This window comes from Primulina tabacum, chromosome 6 (assembly GCF_025594145.1).
Source record: "Primulina tabacum isolate GXHZ01 chromosome 6, ASM2559414v2, whole genome shotgun sequence".
NCBI lineage: Eukaryota > Viridiplantae > Streptophyta > Magnoliopsida > Lamiales > Gesneriaceae > Primulina > Primulina tabacum.
The window spans coordinates 28970788-28980042 of record NC_134555.1 but is presented as its reverse complement, the minus strand read 5'-3'; positions in this window follow the sequence as shown (position 1 = coordinate 28980042).

Here is a 9255-nt window from a genome sequence, read left to right as displayed (position 1 = left end):
GATGGTTCTTTACGACATAATGGTCGGCTGGTAGTTCCTGATGATTCTGATTTGAAATCTGCCCTTCTTCGAGAAGCACATTGTAGCAAATACAGTATTCACCCTGGAGGTCGAAAGATGTATTTGACATTGAGACCTCAATTCTGGTGGAGACGTATGAAGAAGGACATTGCTGAGTTTATTTCTAAATGTCTTGTCTGCCAGCAAGTGAAAGCCGAGAGAATGAAACCTGGAGGATTACTCCATAGTCTTGAAATCCCGAAATGGAATTGTGAACATATTGCTATGAATTTTGTGACTCATTTACCTCGTTCGCCCAAGGGATGTGATGCTATTTGGGTCATTATTGATCGGCTTTCAAAATCTGCACATTTTATTCCGTATGAACGGACTTATCCTTATAAGACAATGGCCCGTTTATACATTGAGAATGTTGTGAGACTGCATGGTGTGCCAGTCTCAATTGTATCTGATCATGATCCCAGATTTGCTTCTAAATTCTGGGGTAGTTTTCAAGAAGCGATGGGTACGCTTTTGGCTATGAGTATTGCCTATCATCCTCAAACTGATGGCCAGACCGAGCGTACGATTCAAACGTTAGAGGATATGTTGCGTGCTGTTGTGATGGACTTCAGAATGGGATGGCAAGATGCCTTGCCATTGGTTGAATTTTCTTATAATAATAGCTTAAAGACGAGTATCGGTATGGCACCGTTTTAAACTCTATATGGGAGACGATGTAGATCACCGTTATTCTGGGATGAAATTGGTGAGAGACAACTGACTGGACCAGAAATGATACAAGAAATGAACGATAAGATTCAGTTGATTCGGCAGTGGATGAAAGCTGCTCAGGATCGTCAAACGAGTTATACGAACAAACGAAGAGGACCCTTGGAATTCCAGAAAGGTGACAAAGTATTTTTGAAAATATCTCCCTTTAGAGGCACTGTTCGATTTGGCTTGCGAGGAAAATTATCTCCTCGATATGTTGGTCCATACGAGATTCTTGATCGAGTTGGTGATCTTGCGTATCGATTGGCATTGCCACCTGCTCTATCTGCTATTCACGATGTGTTTCATGTTTCTATATTGAGGAAATATGAACCAGATCCATCGCATGTGCTTACACCTGATGAGGTTGAACTTGATCATTCTCTTTCCTATGTTGAACAAACTGTTCGCATTATGGATCGAAAGGAAAAGATATTGCGAAATAAATCGATTCCGTTGGTTCGAGTACAATGGACACGACATGGGGTGGAGGAATCGACGTGGGAATTGGAAAGTAAGATGCGAGAATCATATCCGCATTTATTTGATACTATTCCACATGTTCCATTGTATTCGATGTATACTGATCCATTTACTGATTTTAGTTTTGATATATACTATAACTGGTGACATATATATGTTTACCAATGTAGTGCCCAAATTCAGTACACGTATAACCCATGTATTTATTTAATTAGTAAATCATTTAATTAATTTTAAAATGAGTTTTAAGCCATGCATGATTTATTTGAATGCATTATTTTAAATTATTTATGTTTAGGTGATGCACGTTAAAATGTTTTTCGAGTTTCATGTTTCAGGCGTTCATTCGAAGCGGGATTGAGGAAAAGACCTGGTGACGATTTCTGGCAATTTAAAAATGTGGTATTTTATTTTAAGTTATGGATGGGCATTTTAAATAAAGTTATTTAGCTTAGCATTTTAAAGCCTAATTTACGTATGTAGTGGTTTAAGAGTTTAAAACTTTTAAAATTAGCCTTTTGGTGTGTGTTATTTTAAATTAAGAGTTTGTTTAAAATTTAGTGTGTTTTATTCCAATAAGGGGATTATATTTAAAAAGGGTGTATATATAGTATTCTATTTAATTTGTTAATCGAGTAACATTTTAACTAGCATTTAAATTAGCATTTTATTAGTATGTTAATTATTTAATTAAGCCAAATTTTAATCTCCTAATCTAGCCAAACACACACACTGCACGTAAAACACACAACACACACACACTTTTATTTTTCATATTTTTAAAAGAAAGAAAACTAGGGTTCTTGGAGGAGAAAGCTGCCGCCCCCTTCTCCAATAATTTTCCAGCGAGTTTCGTGTATTTTGTGGCAAGAAATCGTTGCACAATCGTCCCGGATCAACCTCGCTTCTATCTCCGCTTTGGTGACGTCGTTCGGTATTTATATATATCAAAAGGCACGTATATTCTGTTCTTGATGCATCGATCATGTCATATTATGCGTGCATTGTTATTTATGCGTAAAACCATGTGTGCGACGTGTAGAAGTTTGAGCAATTGTGTTGGGATCAGTTTTGAAACCATTTTAGGAATCAAAAATCACGTTTTACTGTTCTGGTTGAAACTGCAAATTTTCAGTAGAGATTTTGAGAAAACTTTCAACTAGAAAATTGTAGAACTTTTCGATGCCTTTGATTTGATATAAAATTCGAGATTTTTGGGTGAAAATTGAGTGAGTTATGGCGTTTTTCGTGGGACTGCTCAAACTGCGACTTTTACGAAAATTGTGTTCTTGAAGTTTCTATGTTGCAGGCTTCGTTGGGGATCGACGGGCGATTGTTACTGCGTTTAGGTATGGCTAGCATGTTGTTAAGATGATTATTGCGGTTTCGTTTCGTGTCGTTAGGCACTTGAGAGATTGAATGGGCGCATAAATCGTGTTGTTGTCAAAAGTCGCACTCACGAGTTTATTGGGTTGCTTGTGACATGTGGGTGTTTTTGGGCAATAGTATAGGCTTGATTCAAGGACATAGTAGCCTAAGATGGTCTCGTGGTGTCGATTCTTAGCCCGGGTAAGCGAGTCTAGAGTGTAAAGCATAACATGTACAGAAACCTTCGTAAGTTCGCGGTCACAGCAGGTACACGGACCCAAGCATGGGGTCCATGCATTTGTTCTTTCCAAAGTGTCAGTTTACCGAGTCTACACGGACCTTTTGACGGACCCTGACATGGGGTCCGTGCCCCTTCCTTTCTGCCCGAAACATTTTACAGAGTCTACACGGACCCCTACACGGACCAAAGCACGGGGTCCGTGTCTCCCCTTTTTCTGCACACGCATTTTACAGTACCTACACGGACCCGGAGCCGGACCTGGGCACGGGGTCCGTGTACTTCATATTTTGGAAAAAAAAAAATTATGGTATGCTTTGAGGTTGAGGTCAAGGTTTAGAACAATGATTTACAAGGTCGAGTCATGGGAACTTTAGAACGTCCTAAGGAATTGATTGAACTCGTAAGGGAGCATGATTACTTACGTCTAAGTTATGCGAGTTAAGCATGTTAAATCATGGTCAGTATGTGCAGCAAGGGCCCCGATCGAGGCCCAATGAACCCCACAACACCAAGTAAGTATGTGTGACGTACAAGTAAATATTTTAAGTTTTTGAGGTATGCTAAATGTCTTGTGACCAAATTATGTTTAGGATTGGAAAGCGTTAAATTATGAACGGGGACCAATCCGCCCGTTAAATTATGAACGGGTTATATCGAGGTTGGAAAGCGTTAAATTATGAACGGGGACCAACCAGCCCGTTAAATTATGAACGGCGATCTCATGTATGTGGCAGTGGATACGTCCCTGTCAGCCCAGTGCTGTGGTTTGTCTGATCATGCATTTATTATGTTATGGGTCACTTGATTTGAAACATGCCTCTACGCAAAATGATGAAGTTATGTATGTTCTAGTATGCAGTATCTTTATGACAAGTTTTCACGTTTTGGCATGTCTATGTTACGTATGTATGTTCAAGTTTTAGTACGTAAATTCAAGTTTAAGTATGTATGTTCTATTTTAAAGTTGCATGCGGTTTTATTATGTAGTACTCGCTATTTCCCAGTTTATACATGTTGAGTCTTTAGACTCACTAGACTTGATCGATGCAGGTGAGTATGTTGATGAGGAGACAGGAGGTGGCGACCAAGGGGCAGGCTTGGACTAAACGGGAGGCTAACCCGAGGATCGCAATGTTTATGTTTTTATGCAAATGTTAATTTACTCTGATTTCATGTTGTGAGGGAAACACTTTGAGCAAACCTTTTGTGAGCAAATTATATTGAAGTATTTTGAACAACCATGTCTTACGGGGGACTTGGTTGGGATATTTTATGGCAGACTTTGAAGGTTATTTTATGTTTAAGAAAATTTTAAATTTTTCCGAAAATTTTGAGTATGAAAAGTACGGTACTTTACAACCAATGTTAAGTATATAGAGATGTTTGAGATTTCGAGGACGAAATCTTTTAACAGGGGGAGAAATGTAAGGACCGTGTATCGTATTATCGTAAATCTTATGTGATTATCGATAATCTATGAAATTGTCATGTGATTATGTATTTCATGTATATCGTGACAATGAAAATGAGAAAATAAGTATCGAATATGAAATAACGTTGTAAGAGCTCGAGTGGAGAAGCCGGAAGCCAATATAGTACAAAAATCAAATAATTGTACAGAAAGTGTGGCGCCCGGGCGGTAGAAAATGACCGCCCGAGCACCAGGGTATATTGAGATAGTATTTGGACAGAATCTGCCGCGCCCGGGCGGTAATGTTTGACCGCCCGAGCGCGGTTCAAGTGAAAGTCGGGGGCAGAATGTCTCGCGCTCGGGCGCGAGAATTCTACCGCCCGAGCGCGAGAACGGTGGTGATAAGAACGAGACTTCTGCTTTATTCTTTCTTCATTTCCTTACCCTGGCTCCGAGTGAAAAGGAGTGAAACTCGATTTCTTTCGTCCAAATCGACTTCGAAACGGTATCTAAACGCGAAACAAATTATATATTTGGAATCTTCGCGTCGAGGGCTTCTGACTGGGGTAAATTTCTTCTGGTTCCAGCAGCTCTAAATATCAAAGTGCTGGAATAGCATGTATTTGAAGTTGAAATTCCTATATGTGGTACAATGACCGACAATAAACTAATATTCGAAGTCGGAATTGAATTATATTATGATTTGGATTTGATATGAATTTTTGAAGTTTCAAATGATATTTGGAACTCATATTAATGATTTTGGATTATGTTATTGATTGGAATGAGTATGTTATTGATGTAGATAAAGTATTATACCGATATCTTTAGGCTACATCAACTGGAAACGAAGAATTGAGGTATGTTGCGACCGGGTAACATACAACAAGTATCTGTATTATATGATATATGTTGGATTGGTTTGATTGATTGGAATGAGAATACATGTCTATATGCCTTATTTGTTGAGTTTATGTGGCATACATGACATTGTGATTGGAATATCGATGTATAAAATAAATGTTTTGTTAACACACATCGTTTGATGCATACATCGATACATGACATGCACGTTGAGCTATGATCCTTGGATACCCTGATATGATTTGATTGGATTCTGGGGTTTGTGAACACAATGCCATGTTCGGTATTATATGACCCTTAAAACATAGACATTTGTGGCCCCGACGATTGATATGAGATTTGGGATTTGATGGCGCTTCGTCGACGCTATCTTACGAGTATCCCTTATTGAGGCCGATGTGCCAGCTCGAGCATTGATTTGATAGCGATTCGTTTGATTCTGACATATGCTCAGTGGATGGACATTTGACCTGATACCTCCACGACATGCATGCATTGCATACCATATATCATTGTTTAGATACTGCTGGTATATATGATGGTTGTTCCATACGGAGCTTTGCTCACCCCGAAGGGGGGCTGTTGTTGTCTTTGTGTGTGGACAATGGCAGGTACTCCAGGATATCAGGAGACCGGAGATGGTACTTCTGGAGGGAGTCACAGTTTGAGTTGAGGTTTATAATTTGTTCCCACTATATATGTATATATATTTATATACCGGGGCATGTCCCGAGGATATGAGTTGTTTGTATATGATTGGTTTTGATTACGTGTGGGCATGTTTATGATGTTAGATTAAATACTATTTTTAGTATTTAAATTGTAGAAGAAATATTTTGGGCTCATTGTAAAGAAATTTTAAACTCGTTTTCCGCTGTAATTAGTTAACCCTAATCAAAGTGCATTGTAATAACGATTAGAAGCTAAGGGCCCCACAGAATTCAACAGAAGAGCTGCTGAAAGACGTGCCCATGCTCAGGCCCAACAACAACAAACAAAACCGCAACCAAGAAATGTGCAAGATCAATTAACTCATTTGGAAGAAGAGATGCGCCAACAACGCCAAGACATGGACGAGTTTCGGTTTAGTACTGATACATTCATGGATTATATGATGGATTTCACGTCCGTCTTGGCTCAACAATTTCTATCAGCTTCCACATCTGGTAATCCATTTCCACAACCTCTGCAATGGCCGCCCACATATGATCCGCCGGAGTACCACCCACCACTAGAAGGAGCAGATGATGAGGATGGCAATGACCACTGACGGCCATTGCCCGAGGTATGTGTATTCCCTAACTTTCACGATCATTTACATCGAGGGCGATGCACATATTTAAGTTTGGGGGATATGTTATTTATTTTAACTTGTGTGTTTGTAGTGTCATTTAGTTTTATTTATTTTTGAGTGATTTGCTTGTGTGTTTGTAGTGTCATAGTCATGAAAATTTTTGAAATGGCCAATGATGAACAAAATTTGTGTATTGAGAAGAAAGGTCATGTATTTCATTCATGTTCATCAATCAATTTGAAAAATTTAGAGAACAATCATGAGATTTGGTAAGTTTGAGACTTATAATTTCTAAACAACTCTACGATTTTCATTTGACATTGAAATAAATTTTTGCAAACACAAAAATGATTGAGGCAATCTTTGATTTTATTTGGGCCTATATATATTGTTCATAAATATTCATTTGAAGCCCTCTTGAGCCTATATAAGAAAAGAATTGTGTTCTTGAAATTTCTTGGAAGCCGAGCACTTTTCTTTTGAATTTATATGTATTTGGTTGATGGATTGAGACACCATTTTTCACGATGATTAGATTTTACTCTGTGTTGGTGAATTGAGATTTTGTCTAGAACTATCCAAACAACATTCGAGGCAAAATACAGACAACTTATGATTTAGGAATGATTTAGGTGATTTTTCTGGATCGATTGAGCCTTTAAAGCTACCAAATAAAAATAATTTATCATTTGCCACCTCTTTGTAGCTTATATGAATTCGAATGGCACACGTAAATATGTGTAAAAGACCCACATTCGATATCGTTTCAAATATCCCACATTTACCACCCCTTTGAATATCTTATACATTAATTTCCTACCTTCTCAAGGGAGTAGGAATTCGAAGGATTAAAGAAATTGAAATTCCCCTACAAAAGAAAAGAAAAAATTAATGATGTTTAATTAAAAAAAAAAGAAAAAAAAGAGAGATGAAATGAAAAAAAAAATGGAGATAAAAGAAAAAAGTGGAGTTTGCAAAAGAGATAAAAATTCAACTTACTCCCTTATTTGAATTCCAAATCTTCATTTGTAGCCATGAGCCAATGCCTAACATTATAAGCATTGCAAATCCTATTGACCAAGTCATAGTTGTCCAATATACTAGTGGAGAGGGATTGGGAGGATCAAGCCTATGGACAATCGATAAACACTTACATTGAGTACGAATCTTGATCAACTTTACACACACCTCATTGCATCAAATATTTATTGGGTACTCCTTTCTTGAATGTATATTGCTTTGAACTCAATTTTTACCGAAAAAGACCTCTTGATTGTGTATAAAAATTGAAATCGATGGAGAGTGTTTTGAAACATGAGTTGAAGAGATTAGAAGTTAAGAAAATTAACCGATTGCATGATTATATCAGGATGAAAAATTGGTTGGATTGATGTGACTTGTGAATGGATGAAGAATTAGTTAAATTATCTTGAGGCCATGTTCTTTTAAAAATATTTCATGACTTGTTTGTTTGTGTTGTTTTATTTTGCTTGGGACTAGCAAAATCCTAAGTTTAGGAGAGTTTGATAAGTGCAATTTATTGCACTTTTATTACTTGTTTTTAACTTGGAATTTTGTGATTCTTGAGCAGGTTTTGTGTGATTTATTGTTGTTTTTGTTGTTGTAGTTTGGAAGCTTAGAATGAGAGTTTGGAGTATTAATGTGTTGAATTGAAAAGTGCAAAAGATAAAAAAAATACAGAGGCTATATCGCACCCGCGGTGTAACAGCGCACCCGCGCTAAAATCCATACCGCACCTACGCGCGCACACCAAAACTAACACCGTACCCGCGATGACTTCTTGACCGCACCCGCGCTCCTTGCAAGACAGAATCCGGAAAATCTGTATTTTGGTGTGCTGCGCATGGAAGTCCGAGATTTTGGTGTGCTGGGAATTGAGGCTTGTCTGGGACTATAAAAACACATCATTTACTTACCATCTAGGGTATGGGGGAGCCAAGAGAAGAGTGGAGGCTGCTACTAGAAAATTGAAGACTCAAGTTCATCAAGTTCTTGGGAAACCTTTTGCACAACTCCGGGGATGGAATCAGCATTTCAAACTCTTGTTCTAAGTTCTTCTTTCTTTTATTTTTCAGCTGATAGGTCTTGTTTTAAAACCATGTTTTGTTGTTTTGCTTGTGTTATTATGAACTAATTTTTATTTCTAGAGGAAAGATGGAACAAAACTAGATACCATGTGTTAGAATCTATGAACTAAGCTATTTAAGTTCTTCATATTGTTCATTTGTATTGTTCTAATCTTAATTCTTTCAATTTATTGGCCATAATTTTGAATGATTTATATATTTACAATTTATCACTCGGAAGAGTAAATTATAAACAAGAAATGAAAAAAATACATCAATGGTATTTATAGAGTTCGGGAGGGCATATAATGCTATCGAAGTCCATAGATAATCTAGTGCTTGATGTGTTATTTATTTGTAGATTGTTTGATGGGAATGTTGCAATCCATTAAAGGTAATTACAGTCTACTTAACACTTGGGAGAGGGAGTAGATAATTATAGGATTCTTGGCTAATGAATAAGAAGGATTTTTATAACATAGCTACAAGAAATTACACATGGTGGACAGTTGCGTGAAATCGGACCTCTAGATCTTTTATTACATTGTTAATTGCTATAAATTGGTGTTACATTTAAATCTATTTTCAATTTAGTTATTCTTGCAAACAAATCTTTTAATTGATTATTCTAAATAAAGTCGAGACTATTTTAATTACAAGTACTAATATACATTTATATACACATTCCTTGTGGGATCGACACTTGTACTCAAAAATACATTTTACTATAACT